The sequence below is a fragment of the Nipponia nippon genome, unplaced genomic scaffold, assembly GCF_047370975.1.
Source record: "Nipponia nippon isolate SJK-2023a ecotype South Korea unplaced genomic scaffold, ASM4737097v1 scaffold_1, whole genome shotgun sequence".
In the NCBI taxonomy this organism is placed as follows: domain Eukaryota; kingdom Metazoa; phylum Chordata; class Aves; order Pelecaniformes; family Threskiornithidae; genus Nipponia; species Nipponia nippon.
In genome coordinates, this window is record NW_028262290.1 from 67,852,883 (window position 1) to 67,872,718 (window position 19,836).

A 19,836-nucleotide genomic window follows, 5' to 3' on the forward strand; every position below is an offset into this window, starting at 1 on the left:
CACTATCCCCCTATGCAGACACTGACAAATGAATAGTTTCTGGGCTGTGGCAAATAAAAGGGATTATTTCTCAACATTAAGGATATTTTAATTTCCTCACCGATTCTTTTATACTCTCCAAAATGGTTAGATGATGGTCCATCAACCCACTACTGGAGTATTTTGTTGTTATTTTTATGACTACACTAAGACATAATTCAGAAACTGTTGTATTAAGTGGAGTTTTTTCCTTTGTTTTCAAAAGTTTTGAGCAAATCTCTAATTTGTAAATGCAGAGACTAGCTTAATAAGTATATTCTCATAATTACATCACAATAGTTGTAACAGAAGCATCTACATCTCCTCCAAAGTCTTTCTAGAATTAGATGATTTAACTTCCCCATCACAAAAGTTGCTCTGTCTAAAATCAGCTCCTAATTTCTTATTGACAGTCAAATGTAAGGTGCATCTTAATATATGGAAGTACATGAAAACATTTGTCTCTTGTAAGAATTTTGAACATTTCAATTTTTTATTTCAATTTTTTTCTCCCACCTTGCAACACTAGTAATGTCTCAGATATAAACATTTTTACGTACCATCATCCAAAAACTGAATGGATGAATAAATGAATAAAGGTCAGGTCAACGGAAATATTTTTATTACTTCAAAAGATTTAATTTGTTTTTGACCTTTTAAAACTGTTAACCTTATTTGATATAACCTAACTCCATTTTGAAAAGAAAGGTCATTTTGAATTAAAAAGAGATTTTCTTTAGTTAACAAAGGTCAACAAGAACATTTTAGCAATTTTCTACCAAAATAATTCCGCATGGGGAAACTCACTGAGACCGCCTTTTTCTTACAAGTATATAGATCTTATATAAGACTACTCAATGTTTTCTGAGAACGACATCTCAATACCTAAATTAAGGAATATCATCAGCAGTAAGATTGTAAATCCATGGTCTTCATAGATTACTTCTGAAGATTCACAATTGATGTATAGCTGATCCTATATTAGAGCAGAATGACACCAATGAGTGAACCACACATATTTACAACTTTTACTAGCATAATTATGCCAGCAAAGCTTGCAGACTGGAGGTGAGTAGAGGTGACTAAAGGTACACAAAGTATGCCTTCATCTTCGGTAGAGTCCTGCTTCAGCTGTGAAAGATGTAGCCCTCAGCAAACTAAAATTACTCTTGGAATCTTAAATCAACGCCTTTCCTGCCTTAAAGAAGGAATCTGAAATAAGGCTTAGGATTCCATAGTTATATTGGCATTACAGTTAAATGAGACCATTTTGATAATCATCTCATCTTCAGCAAAACACAGGATGTAGATTTCCCTTGCATTAACTCCAGTTTGAAATAAAACATCTCTTTTGGAAAAAACACTCAGTGACGACGAACCTATATAAATCTTGCTGAGTCAATTCTGTTGACTGCAAAAAAATTAGCCCTCTTTTTGCTCCTCATTTCTAAAATGAATTTAGTGTCAGGTTTCCTTAGTCCTTACCATGTTTTGTCTAATGAATTGAAAGACTATGTAACAAAATTCTGTTCCTATGTTGCTATTTACATATTTTGGCCCAGTAAACTCTTAATGTAGTCCTTGATAAGCTAAATATTGACCTCCTAGTGTTTTTCACTATGGACATGTTTTACCTTTCTTTAAGAAGTCTTATTGCTCTTCATTGGACCATTGGACGAGCATGTTTCCTGAATTCTGAAGAGTGGAACGGAGCACATTATGCTAGTCATGGTTGCCCTGGAGCCGTATCCAGGATTAATGCCATCATAACACCCAAGGTCAAGTTAGACCAAAGTATATATAAGAAACCACAAATGCCATAAAATCTCTCAGTTTCTCTATTCTAAACGAACAGAGAGATGTTAAGATAGTTTAAAAGCTATAGAAAAGAAAATAGATAATCTTGAAATCTTATTCACCAAGTATTTCTCCAGATTTCATAGGAATAGTTGACAAGAATAAGAACCAGTAATAGCTGCACTAAGCTACCTTGAAAGTTACATGCCTCCAAAACACAAAAAGAATAGCAGTTACAGAGGTTTTTTATTTTTCCATTACGTCTTTCTTCTACAAATAGCTATTTCAGTGTTGCCACTTCTATTGACGTTATTCAGAGCAAAGCAGGTAGTCATGGGAATTTTCTCTTTCTCTCAGTTCAGTAAAACTTTTATGCAACATTTTTCTTAAATAATTTATCTTCTTTCAGCATCTGTCAGACCAGATTTTATTTAACACAAGTCTACCACACACTTTAAAAGTTGCAGGTCCTTTGCTCTGATATACAATAGAAGAATTTTCAGTTGATAAGAAAGCGAGCCAATGTGAAACAAAAACCTAGCAACGATAAAATCCATTTTATATTTCCATAGAATTGTTTCTTTACATTGTTAAGCTCCATATCATATAGTTGATTTTTTTGGCTTTTGAAGCATATGTTTGCTATATATGTAGTACAAGCAGATAACTCTGAACCTACTCTGCCTTGCAATTCCTACATCTTCTTTACAAAGGTACTACATTTTCTTATTTATAAGATTATGTTTCAGTGAATTCTTGTATTGAAATATCTGGACAAGACAAAATGCTTATTTTCAACCTAAAGACTTATAGGAAGCATTGTTCTGTAACCATTCTCTGATGTATTTTCATACTTTTTTTTATACTAAACATACACTGTATAACTATAGCTGTACGTTTTTTCTCTTGTCATGTGAACTTTAAGTTGTCTTGGTAGATACAGATGATCTTATCTACAAGCATCTTCCCAGTACAGATATGTCAGGTGTCAGTATAAAGGGATTGTTTCAGGAGCCAGTATTGGCAGCAAAGCTTGGCCTTGAAGAATTCATTGAGGTGGCTATTTCTGAGGTAGAGTGCTTCCACCGTTCTCTGAATCTATCCATACTTTTTTTTGATAGAGTGTACTTAAGGATTTTATCATTCCTCCTGTTATTTTTTTTAGGAATGCCTCTTACATAATTTTATTTTAGCAGGTGAGCATGTGTAATTCTTCTAGAGCACCTCTAGAGCTGACATGAAAGCCCTCAAAAACTCTTTCTCAGCACAGCCCCTGACAGCTTACATTTACACCCAAGTTTTCATTTTTGAGATCAAGGCGTTGAAAAGAAACAGTAAGTGGATCAGTGCCTTTGTCCTTCCATACCATTTTTCACTGCTCCCTGAGAGACAGGCAGAGGACGAGATAAGCACAGGCAGACAGGCAGTATCAGCACAAGGGCAGGAAAAGCGGCATGCTTCTGAACAGTGACGGCTGGTGTCAGCTGGGTTTGTCTGACTGACTTGGCATTCACCTCCTTTGTGGTATCCACCTACAGCCACTAACCTGTCACACATTTCAGGACAAACCTCTTCTGTTGGAGCTACTTGAGCAATTATTATACTGTCACCATATCCCCTTTAAGGTAGCAGTGTGACAAGACTTTAGGAGAGGCAGGAGTTGTGACCTTCTGGCACTTTGCACTGGACTGAGTCCTGAAGTGCTAGAGGAGTTCCTTGGAGCAGGACCAGCCTAAATAGCCGAGTAAGATTAAGCAGCAGCCTTATGGCCCCAGGAAATCTCAGTTTTACTGATGTGCTTTGAGGAGCCAAGGAAAATGCAGAATGTTCTGCTACAGAGCTCTTAGTTGATCTTCCCCAAAGTAAACCTACACTGAGGATCTCTGGAGCAGCTATGGCAAGAGCCAAATGATCCAACTTGGCAAGGTTAGACATCTTAGCTCCTCCTCTGCTGGAAGAAACTTTCTTTATGAAGGAGAAACTGAAGCTGGAGCTTGTGTTCACAACTCATCTGAGGCTTGAAAAAGTGTCAGTGGTGACAACACTTGATCACTTGATTCTCTATACAGCAGAGCAGACATTTGGTAAATTGATCAGCATATGAAATAAGAGCCTCACAAATACATCATGGATAGAAATAAACCTTGGGAGAAATGCTGAGATCTGATGGAACAAGGAAACTATTGAAACCTTAAGAAGACTGAAACATCAGACTATTTTTGCTGAAGAAGACTGTGGGGAAGATATGAAATGGTGGTGAAAATAGTCCCTTTTGCCTGCCAAACTAAGCAGAAATGGAGGAGGGGGCTAAAGCAGAAAGTGGCCAGGTTCACACACTCCCCCTAAATAGCATCTCCTTCTGCCACTCTCTGCGACAGCTAGTGGGATATGAACTGACTCAGCATCAATCCCATACACAGTCTCCCAGCTAACACATATAAACAAAAAATAGCAAATAGTTCTTTCTGTAACCTGATCAATAGTTTTCTGTCTAAAAAGCAGGACTTTATTCTAACTGTATTAACAAATTAATTTTATCTTTTGAGGAACTTTTATAAGCTTGATTTTGCTTTTTGAAATGTGTTTGTGTAAGTAAATGTGTATTTCCATGGCAACAAGGCCTGATGTTCCCACAATCACCTTGACATTACTTTATGAATACATCAGGCATTCAATACAACAAATTAAACAATAGCAATTATTTGTTAGAAATGCAAAACCTGCTTTCTTAGAAGGTGGTTGAAGGCTATGAAATTCACCTCTATAGGAATCAGAAATTATATTATTATTTTAAGAACAGGAACTTTTATCCAGGCAAAGTAGAAGTGCATTGTTTTGATCTTGACTTAATAAAACCAGTGTGTATCAGCTTGAAAAAAAAAAATCCATCCAGTGTTCCCATACAGGGAAGAACGGACAGGGAAAGACATATGACAGTTATTCGCACACTTGTTTATCTTCCACTGAGTGGTGCTTAGGATACCAAATGAGATGCACAAATGTAAAAATTTGAGTAGACCATGATTTAGGTAACCTGTTAGAACTCCAAGAATTTCATGTTATGTAGAGTGAATAAGTGGCATGGGGTTTTTTTGCATACAATTTAAGGATTAGAAAATCTATTGTTCATGAAAAATTTTAAAACTACCACCAATGTAAAGCTGGTTCAAAGTACTTGTACTATTATTTTCCGGAAAAAAACCCAATTTCATACCTTAAATTTCAGAATATTAGAGTTTTCATGTTTTTACCTGAACTTACACCAGATAAACTTTGTAAGGTAAACCTGGACTTCAACTTTAACCTTTAACTTCAACTAGAGTTAAAAGTTACATGAACCCATTCCTTACAGACAGTTTGTGATAGCCTTCCTCAATTAAATAGTACAATATTCCACAAATAATTCTCACTGTAGTAGTTAGGGCAACATGCGAAATTCAGTAGAACCAAAAATTAATAAGGATCTCTGAATCTGGTGCTTCAAAAGCAGATAGTCCTCATTACCTAATTTGCATGTTAAATGGTACCTTAGTGCTGTATGAGCAAACTGTCATAATCTGGCCCTATGCATTGAAATTTTATGGAGGCATATTGACTTCTTATTGTTCTTTAAATATTTTTTTCCTCCAAAGAAATAAAGTCTGTGGTATCTCGATTACTATATCTGCTAATTATCATTAAATAAAAGGTTTTAATTTACAATGTAGTATATTTAAATACACCGCTTTCAAGTACTGTACCAAATAAAATAGTCACAATATGCAATTTGGATTGTATCAAGCGACCATGAATCCAGCCATTGAGATATGCCTTGTTCATATGTGAATCAAATCAAACCTGAGGACCAGTGTCTCTTGTGACAAGCAATAACAGCTTCCTCCAATACTCTGATCTATATTAGCTGTGTAAATATGTTCTTTTTAATTAAAAAGTATATTCTTATAATGCAGATGCTATAGTTTAATTTCTATTCCCAACATATTTTCACAAATATGACTCCTGATTCTCTAATAGGTGCTATGTTTGCCAAAATAGTCTCAAAAGAATCCAGTAACATTTAACTCCACGGTTAAAATCATTTGCCTATGCCACGGGTTACAAAGACACAGCATGTAGCTTACAGACTGAAATCAAAACCACCAGGTACCATTTGTTGCGTCTGGATTTTTTTGCCAGAATATTTTACTTGGTGGAGAATTAATATAAATATATACCTGAAATTCCCTGATGAAACACCTGCCTATCTAGACATAACAGTATCTTTACTGGCATCTCCTAGAACAGAATGTGGGGTTATTTGCACATGTGAATGACTATCTTCAACACTTAGCATTCCAGCATTATCTAAATGAAACAATAAAAATAGAAGTAACAGATATACAGATGAAGAACATGACTGAATACACTTTTTTCCATCCTCATGCCACTTATTAACAGATGATGAACACTCACATCTGTACAAAATAGTGTTTAAAATGGCTGTAAGAGACAGGCAGGTGCAGCCTGTGTTAGCAGAGGAATTTATTTTGTGCATATGGACAGTGGCAAACAAACAAGCTATGATGTTATTAAATCTATCCATTAATGTGGCTGTCCAGCACGATTAATGTGACTTTACCAAAGGGTGTAAAAGGGTGTATTTTTCTAGCTCTGCAGATAAGTGCAACTCAGAGTATATTATGATTTTGGATCCAGTAGCAGTATCTAAAAATCGATTACTGTAGTTGTTCATTCTTGTCACCCAGCTGCCAAAGCGGGGAGAATGCCTACTCTAGGTATAATATGCCTTCCCCAAAGTGAATGGGAAACTTACTTTTCACTTTAGTAGAGTCAGGGATATGCCTGTGATCTTTTGCGTTTTTCAAGCTTGATGGGGTTCCTACAACTGCAGCTACTTTGAATCACCATCTGTATCACGTCCTGGGCTAGGCATACCTATTCCAACAAAGTCCTGTGGTGTGAATACCCATCAGTGGTGCACATCAGGTGCACTTTTGGAGCACACCTTCTGATTTAATTTCACTGAAAAGGACACCAGTTCTTGTCTTCATCTCCAAGAACCATTCCAGAAGTGCATTTCCAAATTAAAACCCTGATGCAGACAGACACAAAGTTCCTTGAGGAGGGAAGCCACATCATATCATAAATCAAGACTTAGATTAAACTGAATAACCTGCATTATCAAACGCACATGTGTGTATGTGTGTGTATAGTTTCATATGACATTTCTCTGATGGATTTTTTTTTTAAAGTGGAAATTGACATTTAAGAAGCTGCAAGTTGAAGATTAAGAGTTTCTCTTTTAATTTGCATTAGAATGCTGAACTATAATTTAATAAGATCAAAACAGAAAACGAAACCACCTTACAAAAGCTGTCTTTCAAGCATGTAGAGATTCAGAACGTTTCTGTAAATTGCAGTCTTCAGGCTGATTAGACATTTGCCACGACAGCATCACCACAGACAGAAACCTGGAGGGTTTTTTTTAGTTATACCCTCACTCTAGGTCTGTGTTTTTTAACTTATGTCAAATAGTGATAGCATAGTATCTTGTATGGTAAGCCTGATTTGTGAGGGTAGCTCCTATGTACTGTAATACAAAACACGAGTCATTCTTAGTAGTTCCTCAGAGGTGTTGCATCCAGGCGGTCACTTGTGGTACTGTAGCATGTACAGGTACACCTGTGCAAGTGCAACAAGTCTGGAACTTACTGAAGATGATCAGGAGAAAAGCCACAGTGTGCCATCTTCTTAGCACATACAGCTTACACAGCCACCAGTTTGAGCACCTAGTAAAAAGCAAGGCCCCCAAGGATTCCTTCTTACGGCCAAAAGAGTGTCTTGTGAGGGAACTGACAAATTTTGGAGTAGCATGCAAACTGCATACTTTCAAATCCTCAGTCTATGTCAAATCCACAGTGCATGGAGAATGGGGGTAAGGGAGAGGAATTTAGCCCAGTGTGCTTTCCTATCTTTTTCGCTTTATATCTACATCTTTTGAAGAACTTCTGTAGCTCAGTGGACAGAGTGTTGGAAGGGCAATGCAATATCAGGCTATTCACATACTCTAACTTCAGGGAACCATGTAATAGCTGAAGTCAGAAGGCACCTCTGGAAGTCATCTTGTCCCCTCTGCTCCTCACAGAATCAGCTAGGGTCAACCACATACCATGATCTTCTGTGGTGGTATGCAGGGCGTTTCTAGAAGTGACTCCATATTCAGCTTGTTCGCCCAAAGCTGGCCAAGCTGTAGTGCTGCAAGTGAAGATAGGATAGTTGGTGGCACAATTAGCTCAGGCCCAAGTTTCTGGCTTGTCCTGAAGTTTGCATAGAAACACTTTGGTCTTCAAGTGTGGGCTTTGATCTGCACTCAAAATGAAGTATAGATATGCCAGTGGAATATTCCATACACAGATCTGCAGAAAAAAATCCCATGTCTTATCTTCTTCTTAGTGTTCATGTATAGGCTTTTCCCCTAACATATGTCCCCAATTCCCAAAGTGCTGGGTATGTTGAAAATTTATGCATGCTTTACATTTAATTTAAGCATTTCCATAGCAACTGCTAGAATTTAGGATGTTTTACTTTTCTCCCAAAATACAGCATATATTCTTCTCAAAACAATTTCCCAGGTTGTGTTTAGCCACATTCATATCACTTTCTACAATTCAGTTTTCAATGAAAATTACCATATCATCCACCAGAAGCAAGAGTTTTAACAAACAGATTGACTTTTATGACTTCTTCCATCTCACCTCTGTTGTTTAAACAAGTAGTTCTGCATCAAATGGAGATAATGAAGCCTGATTGCTCAGAATCAGTGGTTTTGATTGATAGACGCAGGGGTTTAATAAGGTACAAGTCCCAGCCGACATGTTCTTCACTCTTGGAATAAATAAAAGATGTGTCTCCTCCTCTCTTTCTTTCTATTTCCCTCTCCCTCTGTGTCTTTTACACAGATGCTCTACTGTCAGGAGAATCTCAAGGATGAACATGGTTACCAGAAGCCTGATATTCAACCAGTGTTCATAACGATATGAAGATAGGTAAAACATATGACTGTCTGTATGCTGAAGTCTGGAACGAAATTAAAGGGACTTGAGGTGATGTATGGTGCACCTAGAAGTAATAAGTTGATGACCCATACTTCTGTATGGGTGACCTTAAACCACTTTTAAAAACATCAGAGATTCAAGTTAGAATAGAAAATACAATACAGGTAAAAGAGGAAACATATATACAAATAAATGAAAACAGGGGAGGTATGGGAAAGATGATGATCTTCCTTGCAAATCTTCACTTCTTTCTCATCTGTATTTTGCCTTTCCAAATGTCACTTCTGAAAAGGATTCCACAATTGCAAGCTATTCTTCCTGCCCCTTTGCTGTCACAATAGCAAACTTTCATCATATCCGATTCCTGTTCCAGGAGCACAGCTGGTACAGCATGCATCTTTTATACTGGTATACCTCCATGAACAGCCAGCATAAAGCACAAATCTAATGGAGAGCAGGCGAATGAAGAATTTAAATTTGCCATCAGGTTCCGCACACATTACCTTCATTTTGTGCAAGCAGTAATGCCTAAGCCAGGTGGTGAACAATCAGGCTTCCTATCCTGTCAGGCAGCAACCTGACGCTTTACTTGCCTGATATGTCACACAAACCTGAGCTGCTATGTAAACAGCAATAAATAACAGAGAAGTGGGCGGTGGCACATTTGCATTTGCAACTTGCACATTTCTTTCAGTCCCATCACTTTCATCCTAGGAAGCAAGCGAGGCAGTAAAGAGAGAGGTAATCTCAGGATCCTGGCAGGCTCCAGCATATAACCATCAAATAAATCAATTAATTTAACCCTAATGTAATTATCTGCTTTAGATGAAGGGTGATTTTAGCTTGCTGAATTCACTTATAAGATCAAACAGTTATCCTAATGAGTTTATACTGTTCTAAAGATAATAGTATTCTCAGCGGCCCTGGTACAACTCCAGTGGCTTGAGTGGAGCTGCTATACACTTACATAAATGAGAGAAGCTTTCAGTCAGGCAGCAAGGATTTGATTCCCAATTAAAAAATAAGTCTTCAAAAATAAAGCCTACCATTACAATTACATTTAAACTGTTGTGGGACCTACAGTGAGTGAGTATCTGTAGCATTGAAATTATGCTCAATTTATGGATAGAAATTTCAATAACAGATTCAAAATCAAAGTCATTTCCTCTGGTTTCCATGCCTAATCTGTGGTAAATCACAATGTCCTTGGGAGGAGGGACTATGAGTGAGGTTCACAGCAGGGACCTGTGATATTAAATGTTACAACCTACAGATTTGCTGTTTATTTATTTTTGTAAAAATGAGGTGGAACAATGTCAGACAGGCATTCATAAAAACTGAGCACTTGGTTGAAGGGATGTGGTATTTTCATCTCCTAGTCATGCAAAAGAAAAGCCAAGGTACTTTTCTAAGAAATGTGATAAAAGCCAGGAGAAAAATTTATAAATGTGCATCCTATATTCCCACAGATTTTAGAGTAAGGAGACTACCGCTGCTGTGATCTCTCTTTTGAGTCCCCTAATGCAGACAACGTGCTCCAAGAGTGCAAATAGAAGATCAGATGGAGGAGTGCTCAGTCCGTGAACCCTGGCACAGGTGGAGGAGCCCAGCTGCTCAACAGCAAACAAGGCTTAGGCAGCTCTCCCCTAGAAATGGCACTTGAGCATCTGAAAAGTATAAGAGCTAGGATTTCAGAAGTCTGCAAGGAGAAGTGGCAACTATACTGAGGTTGTGAGAAGGTTAATTTGCACTTAGGTGCTTATGAAGCATCTAGGCAATTAAGAATTTAGATTAATTTGGGGTCCTGGCTCTGTGTTCACACATACCTCCTGCAGCGCTTTGGCTATTGCTGGCCTTCCATGAGCAATGCACCACCATGCAACAAGTACCAGTGCCAACTCACAACCAATGTGTCTGCCGCCACCAGCTCCTTTTCTTCTTCTTCCCTTGCCACAGTCCATCTTCTCCTGTCCAAAGGAGATTCCCCTCCTTAGGTCTGAACATTTTCCAGGCAGCTAATTAATTTAATTCCTTGCATCCCTGGTGTTTGTGGGCACATTCTCTGTTTATGATTTCCTTCCTTTCTGGTGGCGGAGGTGAGAACAAAACAGCCAGGTTGCTACAAGGCTGAGAAAACCTGGGAAGTGCTAGGGAGGCAGCCACATCGCCCGTATGGTCCAGGGTGGCTCAGCCCGTGGGAGGCTGAGCGACAGGCAATCCTTTACTCGTGGTGTATAGGAAAGGGATATAGATGTCTGAGAGAAGGCTGTAACAGCAGGACTACAAAAACCTGGTAATAATTGCCCACTGCATTCAGAGCTCCCCAAGCCAAACAGAAGCTATTATGTTTAACTTCAAAACTACATGTGTATTCACCCTATCTGAAGCACAAAGTTGGCAGGATATATAATGATGGCTTCCAATCATAAGAAGTCTATTGAACGTATAATACCAAAGGAGATAAATGGCAACTGAAGCTAATAAACTGTTAATAAAGTATTATTTCAGCTATCCACACATAAACTGGTCAAAAGTCACATTGGGAGAAAGTTTAGAGAAGAAATTTCTTTACAAATTAAATGACTGCCTCAAGCAAGACCTAGTTCTGAGTACTGAGAAGAAGGCATGAATTTCAACCAAAAAAAATTACTTCAGCTAAAATGAATTTGGACATTATTATTCTGAAACTATAAAGGCTACACAGATTAACAGTAAAATAACCAAAGGTAGTAATTGATTTAATTATTTCAGTTCATGTTTATTTGCAGCTCAGTTCTCAGTCCTAAAGCTAGAAGCAGAAGTTCATTTTAGCAGTAACTAGAGTTGAACCTTAAATAATAATTAAAAGCAATTTCCTTGGAGGAGAATAGATAAGGATACAATGCAAATCCTATTTATATCTATCATGAAAATTCAAACCCATCTCAAACACAGCCATTAGAACATGAAGAGCAAATGGGTATATAGACACAGGAATAAATAGCAGGCAATTCTTTTAAATGTGTTAGATGGAGGACATTTTATGAGACTATTCTCACCAGGACAAAAGACAACAAAACCGAACAATTAAGGCAGAGAGAACTGTCACAAAGACGCTCAAGGCTATATTTACAAAGGGGACAGGAGTGCTGGGTTTCATTTTGATATTGCTAGTACCTGTGGGGCAGGCCATCTCTGTAGGCACCTGATCCCTGTGACATCTCAGTTTCCTCTGCAAACATTTCTAGTAGACACCTCTGTTTCTGCAGCTAGGTGCATGCACGGCACCTCAGGACATTCATTTACCTGTAGACTGTCTTATGATCAGCCTTACCACAAAATGTTTCCCAACTGGCTGATTTGTGGGGCCTGATTTGGTAAAGCTGCTTAGGCAGTACCTATCCCTGTGTAAAACACAGCTTGTGGGAAGGAAGGGAAGGCGTTCTTTTCCTCTTCCCTCCCCTCATCCTAGCTCTTGTCTATCAGGACGGAGGAGGGATGGGCTCCAAACTCTCTTCCACCTCATCAGACTTGAACCAGTATCTTCCACTTGAGTACTCTAACCTTCTGGAGCACAGTAGTGTTTAAAATCTCATACCCAATGTGGGAAGGGAGAGCATGAGAGAAAAAGCCACCTCCTCATGTACCCTACACCTTGATGTATAGCTGTCAACTGGTGGATAGGAGATGCAGAAATAAGGCACTTCAAAACCTAATTTGGGGTCAGGAATTCTATTAACTGGTGCAAGTATTTGAAAATGGACCCGGTTCTCTGTGTGGCTGAGCAGCGATGAAGGAAATGGGAGGAAGGAAGGCAGCTAGCCAATGGCAGGGTATGCAGACTACGAAGGAGGTTGAGAAATTTTGAGATGGTGTACTGGCATATGGAAATCACTGGCCATTGAGTGTCTTTAATCCTCTTCTATTTTTGGTCTAACTTTTCATTACATGTGGCACAGAAATAAATCCTGCCAGCTGTTTTGCTGGCAAAATGTGGTAGAAGTCAAGGTAAACTAAACATTTCTCGATGACTCAAATAACCACGAAGGTAATAAAATAAAGAGGCAGCATGGTCATCAGCACGCTGAACTACCATAAACAGATCTCTTAATATTTTTTAAATAAAATTATCTCCAGTGCCTGCTTGTGCACAGTAAACAAATAATTTATTCTAAATGGGAGTAATGCTGTCATACATTCATATACTAGTCACTTTTTGAAAAGATGGTGACAGGAAGATGCATATGTACTATCTACATTGACTTTTTGAAATCATTCGTTCAATCAACAGTCAGTGCCTTTAATTTGTTTCCTGAGGATGAAGACAGCTTCTACAGCTAATCCTGACTTGGAGTCCTTAATATTCTAATCCTTCTCATACATGGACAACACTTGATTAGAGGTAAGCTGCCTTTGGTAGAATATGAAACTGCTCAATTATCTGTGTCATCATTCAGTTGGCTGGCAATAAAAGAGGAGGAAACCCAGGTATTTTTCATAGGAATTTTGTAAGAATCACAACAATTATCACAGAGGCATTTTACCATTCATCTTATTATAAAGTAATAAAAAATGATACCTTTTCAGACCCCCCTATAGGGTGAAGAAATGGTACCCTAAAGTAGATGTTTTTTAAAAATAAATATATCTTTTATTGACATTTTCCCAATCCCAGCAGCAGAATACCTCCAATATATCTTGAAGAAAAGAATGATTGTCCCATTTTAGTGGTTGGGAACTGTGAAAGTGAGAGATTAAATGGATTGTCCAAAGTCACAGAGGCAGTAACTACACTCCAGTGGACCTAATGGTAATCCTGAGTTAGTTATCAGATTGTTATGCCAATCTGCTACTCTGATTATGAGTAGCTTTGATTGTATTTTGTACTAAGCATCACAAGATCCCACCTGTACCTTACTGCAAAACACTTTTTCATGGCATAAATGACAATTATTGAATTAATATCAAGGACAAACCTGGTAGAAAATGAAGCTTCGACCTTACACTTTGATATCTAAAGTGCTTCTGAGAATTGGGGACTGGGGGAAGGAATGACCTATCCAGAAGTGTCATGACACCATATAAGCAGCACAAACTTCTGCTGTGTTACTAGAGTTGCTTCATTTACATACAGAATTGTTTTATTGCCGCTAGTAAAGAGCATTGCATTTCATTTGAGTGGACTTTAAATAGAACATTACAGAAAAAGTCAGGTCTTCTTTATTGCTGTTGCTATTTTGAAGCAACGCCCCATCTTTCACAAAGACAGGTGTGAATCTGCACTTAAAGACATAATTTCTCTCAAAGTTTTTGCATTTTTAAGATAATTAATATATCTGTACTGCACCACAGCAAAGACAAAGGAACTGTCACTGTAGATAAAACCAATAGCCCAGTTAGCTACTTCCAGAGGTGCTTTGCAAAGTGTACCAAATTTGCCAGCTAATCATATTTCCAGGAAAAAAAAAAATCCTTCCCTCAAGCTGCTGGAATTTTGTTTTTCTTCGAAGGAGTGGTAAAATCTTTATTACTTGTATAAAGTTTAGACTCTTTATTATTTTTTTCTACTGCATCTTTTTCTTCTGTATTTCTTACACAAGTGAGTTCAACAGGTTAATTATGCATAGCCTGCAAAGTACACCCTTTTATCTCTTAAAAATGTGTTGATAAAATTAAGGCTTCTGCTGTCAGTTTGCTTATGTCACATTAGAAAGAGTAACTACTCACACTGTATGGTCTTTTTCACCATTAATTATTTTATATACTCCTGTCTTATTAGCTCCTATGTCTTTTCTGAGTTTTTAGAAAGCATCTGAACTAAACCCTTTTATGATTTTTGTTGTCCTATTATGTGAAATTTCTCTTTCATCTCTCTGTTCTTACCTTTCTACATTTTCCACTTTCATTGCTGTGTGCCACAGACATCTACCATTGTTATCAGCTATAAAATTGCTCTTCAAAATGGAGACTGTTACATTATGCTTGTCTTTGTTGCCCTTTCCTCAGTCCTTTTAAACCATCTCACAACTCTCCTAAATTTAACTGAACTGATTAACTCGCGGTCAGCTGTAAATTTTGCTACCTAAATATTCGTGACAACTTACATATAAACCTGTTAAGTAACTGTGATCTTCACACTGATTTTGAGGCATTTCATTGTTAGATCAAATCTATACATTTTTCTGTTTATTTCTAACCAATAGATGTATGAAGCCAGCCTTTGCTGAACTGTTAGCTGCTTTTTTAACTAAAGTAACAGAACAAAGTCACCATCCTCTGACTTTCACTATTAAAATATAAGGCAATAATACCACAATGCATTTTTGGTTACAAAGTAATGATTGCCTGGATCATCGGTTTATATAATACATGTAAGTTCTTTTCTTATGATATACTTACCACTTAGTGTCTTGTGGTAAGAGAGTCGGATACTGTAAGAAAACCTTTTGAAAAAATGTATGCAATTGCTCAAGGCTGTATACATTCAAATGTTTTTGCTCTTCATACTTTTTCTCAGATATTCTTGAGAAGAGAATATTTCACTGTAGTATATATATGTATGCACAAAGTGCTTTAAAGAAGATACAAAGGACAGGAACACTTTGCTGTATTTGTGATGTCTGAAAGGAATGGTAATCTCGTACTCTTTCAAAACACCTAAAAGGTGTTTGAAAGCAGGCCATTTCACTTTCTGCTGTACTTGAAACGTGGAACTCCAAAGGTATCCTCATTGACTACCACACATTTTATTTATTAGAGTTACATTTCTCTCTAGGCTTCATATTTGCAAGTGGAAGGTCTGTCCTACAAAAGTGTTTGAAAGTTTCTACCTTCTTCATATATGACTATTAGAGCATGTAGGATATATTTAGTTTCTGTTTTTCACAACTGGATGTAGTGACTCACACTGTGTAGCTGTTCTCTTCATTTTCAAAGCAATTATTCCTGAAAAGGCTCATATACCGAGTTTGTCAGCTAAATATTTCTTGTATGCCTGAAAAGAATGGGCATCTTTGCGGAAACGCATCATTTGACAATTTGCTGGAGTCTATGCTAGTGTTATATTTCATCGAATATTTCAGTTTGGATTTTAATCATTTTTGTTCACAGGTGCTAAATTAATGACATGATAAATGCAGGACCAAATTCATCCCTGACAGAAGCATAGATTTACTACCTTAAAGCAAGCCTCTGTTTATTCACAAAAACAACATCAAGAACAAGAAGAAGCCTTCAGGGTTTATTGAAATGAACTTCCCTATACTGAGTAGTTAAAGCATAGAGAAAAGAGAAATTACATTTAGAGCTTGTTTTGCAGTCACCACAAATAACGTGTATTTTAAATATGTAACTCAACAGTACATGAAATCTGTAATCACATCTCATGTAGGATTTTACCCTGCTGGCTGGGGAAGAAAACTATGACAGCCACAGCAAATTGTGTTGAAGAGTCCTTTCAGACTGAGCAGAAACAACTTCACTTAACATGAATCTAAATAAAATTAAAATAACTCCATAAAAAGCTCCAGAGATCTTACAAAAACATAATATGAGCCTTAAAAACATTTAGCTTCTTTATGCTAAATTTTTTAAAAGGGATGGTAGAAGCAGAAGCAACCCATTCTAGTGCATAGCCAGTGTTACACGAAGATGAGACACCTCATGAGTTCCTCTTGTCAGAACTTCCTATGACTGTAATTATTCCTTCCCAATGTCAACCTTGCTGTAGACATTTCCATGCCTGTGACAAGGAGAGGAAGCAATATTCTCCCGCGGCTTTAGCGATCATTAGGTATAATCATGGCACAGCTCCTTTATCAGAACAAATCCGATTTAGCATGACATTGTTGGAGGTCTCTTGAGATGGCTAAACCTTAGAGGTTTTCTCATCTAACTCTTACTGTGTCAATATTGCGTTTAAGTATGTTTCTGACATACTGCTAGACAGTTTTCCTTTAAAACAATGTATCATAGGTTCACAGGAAAATTCTAGCTGAAAGCAACCTCAGGGACCTGTCTCTAGTTTAACCCACTGCTCAAAGCAGGGTCAGCTATGAAATCAGACCCGCTTACTCATCCAGCCTGATCTTAAAATGGACAGAGACTGTACAACCTCTCTGGGCAGCCTATTTTAATGCAGGACTGTGCTTATCATGAAAAAAATTATCTTTGTATCTAGTCCAAGCCTCTCATTTCAATTTGTGCCCATTGTTTCTCATCCTCCCACAATGCGCTTCTGAGAAGAAGCCCACCCTGTCTTCTCAATAACATCCTCATAGGTATTGAAAGGCTAAACTTAAGTCACCCTGAAGCTTCCTCTTCTCGAGGCTAATCAAGACCCATTCCCTCAGCCTCTTCTCTCAGGTCAAGTGCTCCAGCCACTACCATGTTTGTGGCCCTCTGCTGAACTTGCTTCAGTAACAAGCTTATGGATGTTTAGAATGCAGTAGTGCTTTGCTTCGATTCCTGTAACAGTACAGTTCTCTACAAGTCAAAGAAATCATATTCCAAATAAAATTGCAATTTTTTGAATCACCAGTGATATAGGAGGCATGCCAACTGAAATTGCAATCGCCTGCATTTTAGACATTAACAGCAGGAATTTTAGGACCACAAACTGGCTCTGTCCTAGTTTCTTGTTTCATCAGACTTAAGATCACATGTGACCTGGCTCACAAAATAATGTTAATTTTACAACCTCCGTTTAATGTAAATTATGGCTTTGACAGGTGGATGTGCATGTTTGTAAAATCAGCAACTCTACTTGAATGCTCACAGTAAGTAGCTGATTCTGTAAGACAGAACTGCAATAAAAGGCTTCCACACGCAACAAACCAGGTGAAAAGTGCAAAGCAATTAAGGTTTCTTCTGAAGCATCTGCCATGGTTTATATTTTATCTGAGATAAGGATTTTAAAAGTTGATGTCCAACATAACAAATTATCTATTTTATGCCAGCAAACACGCTTTGTGTTCCATTGTGTTTACAGTGAAAATAGTTAGCAACAAGGTTATATAATAATTTGAAACATGATGAAAGGGCGTGGTGAATTCTCTATCAATGTTTTTTTTCTGAGATGATGCGATGTCTTGTTGAAAGATCTTCTAGACAAAACAGCAGCTCGTGTACTAAGTAGAAGAACTACAGTCACTGTTACTCTGACATTCAGATAGAAATGCCCCTGACATAAAGTACGTTAATCTGAGGATGCATTTTTAAAAATTAAAGAAAGAAAAATGAGACCAAAAATATGAAAGAATTCTGTTGAAGGATCAATATTTTAAAAATGGAGAAACTTGAAGAGGCTGGATGTTAACGCTGGACTGACTTTTGTTCTACAAGTTGGGTGCTTAGCCTGTGCTTCTGAGGCTGTGCGCACCCCGCCAGGACACTCGTTCAGCCCACAGCTGCCCCCATGTGCTCCTGAGACTGAGGAAGAAACGGACCGCAGGCAGAAAATGTACATTAGACTTTTATGGTGAATGAGCAGCAAGGTCAGAGCAGCCAAACGTGTGCAATGTGATTGATCTGAGGATATGCGGTCCGCCCGACGCTTCAGGAAAGCAGGGGGCAGGTTATGCAGGCCCAGACAAATGCAACTCTGCTGTAAAGAAGGGGATAAGGTGAGGTGGGGAGAAGGTGTGCTAAATAGCTCTCCCCGACATTGCAAGAAAGGTGGATTGCCCTGCAGAAGGATATAAATAAGTGGTTTTCCAGCCTCTCTTCCAAGAAAAGAGCTATGCTATCTAGCACGCTCAACCCTCTCATAACAGTTCTGTATTGCTTATTTAATTAATTACATAGAGGTGATAATTTTAAACAATAGAAAACAGAATAAGTATACTTGCCATTGTTTCCTGCAAAGAGATAAGACTTCCCAGATATTTCTCAGGCTAAGGATGCTCAAAATTCTGAAAGAAGCTTCTGTTTGTCTGCAAGACTTGGAAACTGGAAAATTCACTGCCTGAATTTCCAGCGCTCTCTTTAAACTCTGATGCAAAATATAGGTGGAGCACTTTCTGAATGCTCTTTTTGAGATGTCAGTAGGAATATGAGTACCTAATAAAATATATCTCACTTGGAATTATGGGTATGAGATTTTTTTTAAACTTAGCTGAATCAAACAAGATTTGAATCAAACATCCACATTTGATGTGTGTCATATATATTTTTCCTACTTTTTCTCCTGTGCCTCAAAAAAAAAGTCATTTTCTGTTAAAAAAATAACATTTCATTTGCCCTTAGAGAAAACCCCATTTCAGAAACTTGTTAAAAGAACAACGCTAAAGAAAGCCTGGACTCACCACACCAAGAAGAAAGGACGGGTTCATTCAACCATTTAGGGTTTTACAGATCAGGAGCTCCAAGCTCAGATGTCTCCTTTGCTTGAGGGGGATCTGAATTCCCAGTTCCTACCTCCCAAGAAAGTGCCTTACCCTGCTGCTGTAATGGGCAGTGTACTTTGCGTTTCACTTGTTGATGTTCTTTCACTGTATTAATAGATACTAAGTGTATTAATAGACAGTAACTCATATGAACACTGATGCATATACCGCCTAACCAGCAAATGTCCCAGCCACATGGCTGGAGAATCAGTCTCAGACTGCTCTCATTTTTTTTGTGTAATTATGTCAGTATTTAATAAATAATGAAACAACCTCAATGGGGAAAAGTGAGGAAGCCCTTGTTTAGAATGTCATATAATCTGGTTATCAGTACCTCCTCCTCAGCCTACATCCAGCCTTCAGTCTTGCAGAGGGTGGGTTTTAACAGAACTGAATCAAGTCCCTTCCAGTTTGCCACAGTGCTCAAACCCCTGAGCCAGCAGGCAGAGAGATACTAATTCCCCTTCTCTAGCTCAAGCATGCATCTGGCTGAAGAGCTTTTTTTTTTTTTTTTTTTCATATGAAACTATTTGGTGAACTGGGCCTACATCTGTAAGATATTTCAGAGCAAGTGAATTTGCAGTTTGAAGTAATTCCCTTTT

General features: G+C 37.9%; 1 protein-coding gene across 4 annotated transcripts in view; it reads right to left on the bottom strand.

Moving 5' to 3' along the window:
• The window catches only part of GABBR2 (gamma-aminobutyric acid type B receptor subunit 2), a 487,740-nt gene that overhangs the window by 49,833 nt on the left and 418,071 nt on the right, over positions 1-19,836 (bottom strand). The window lies entirely within an intron of this gene.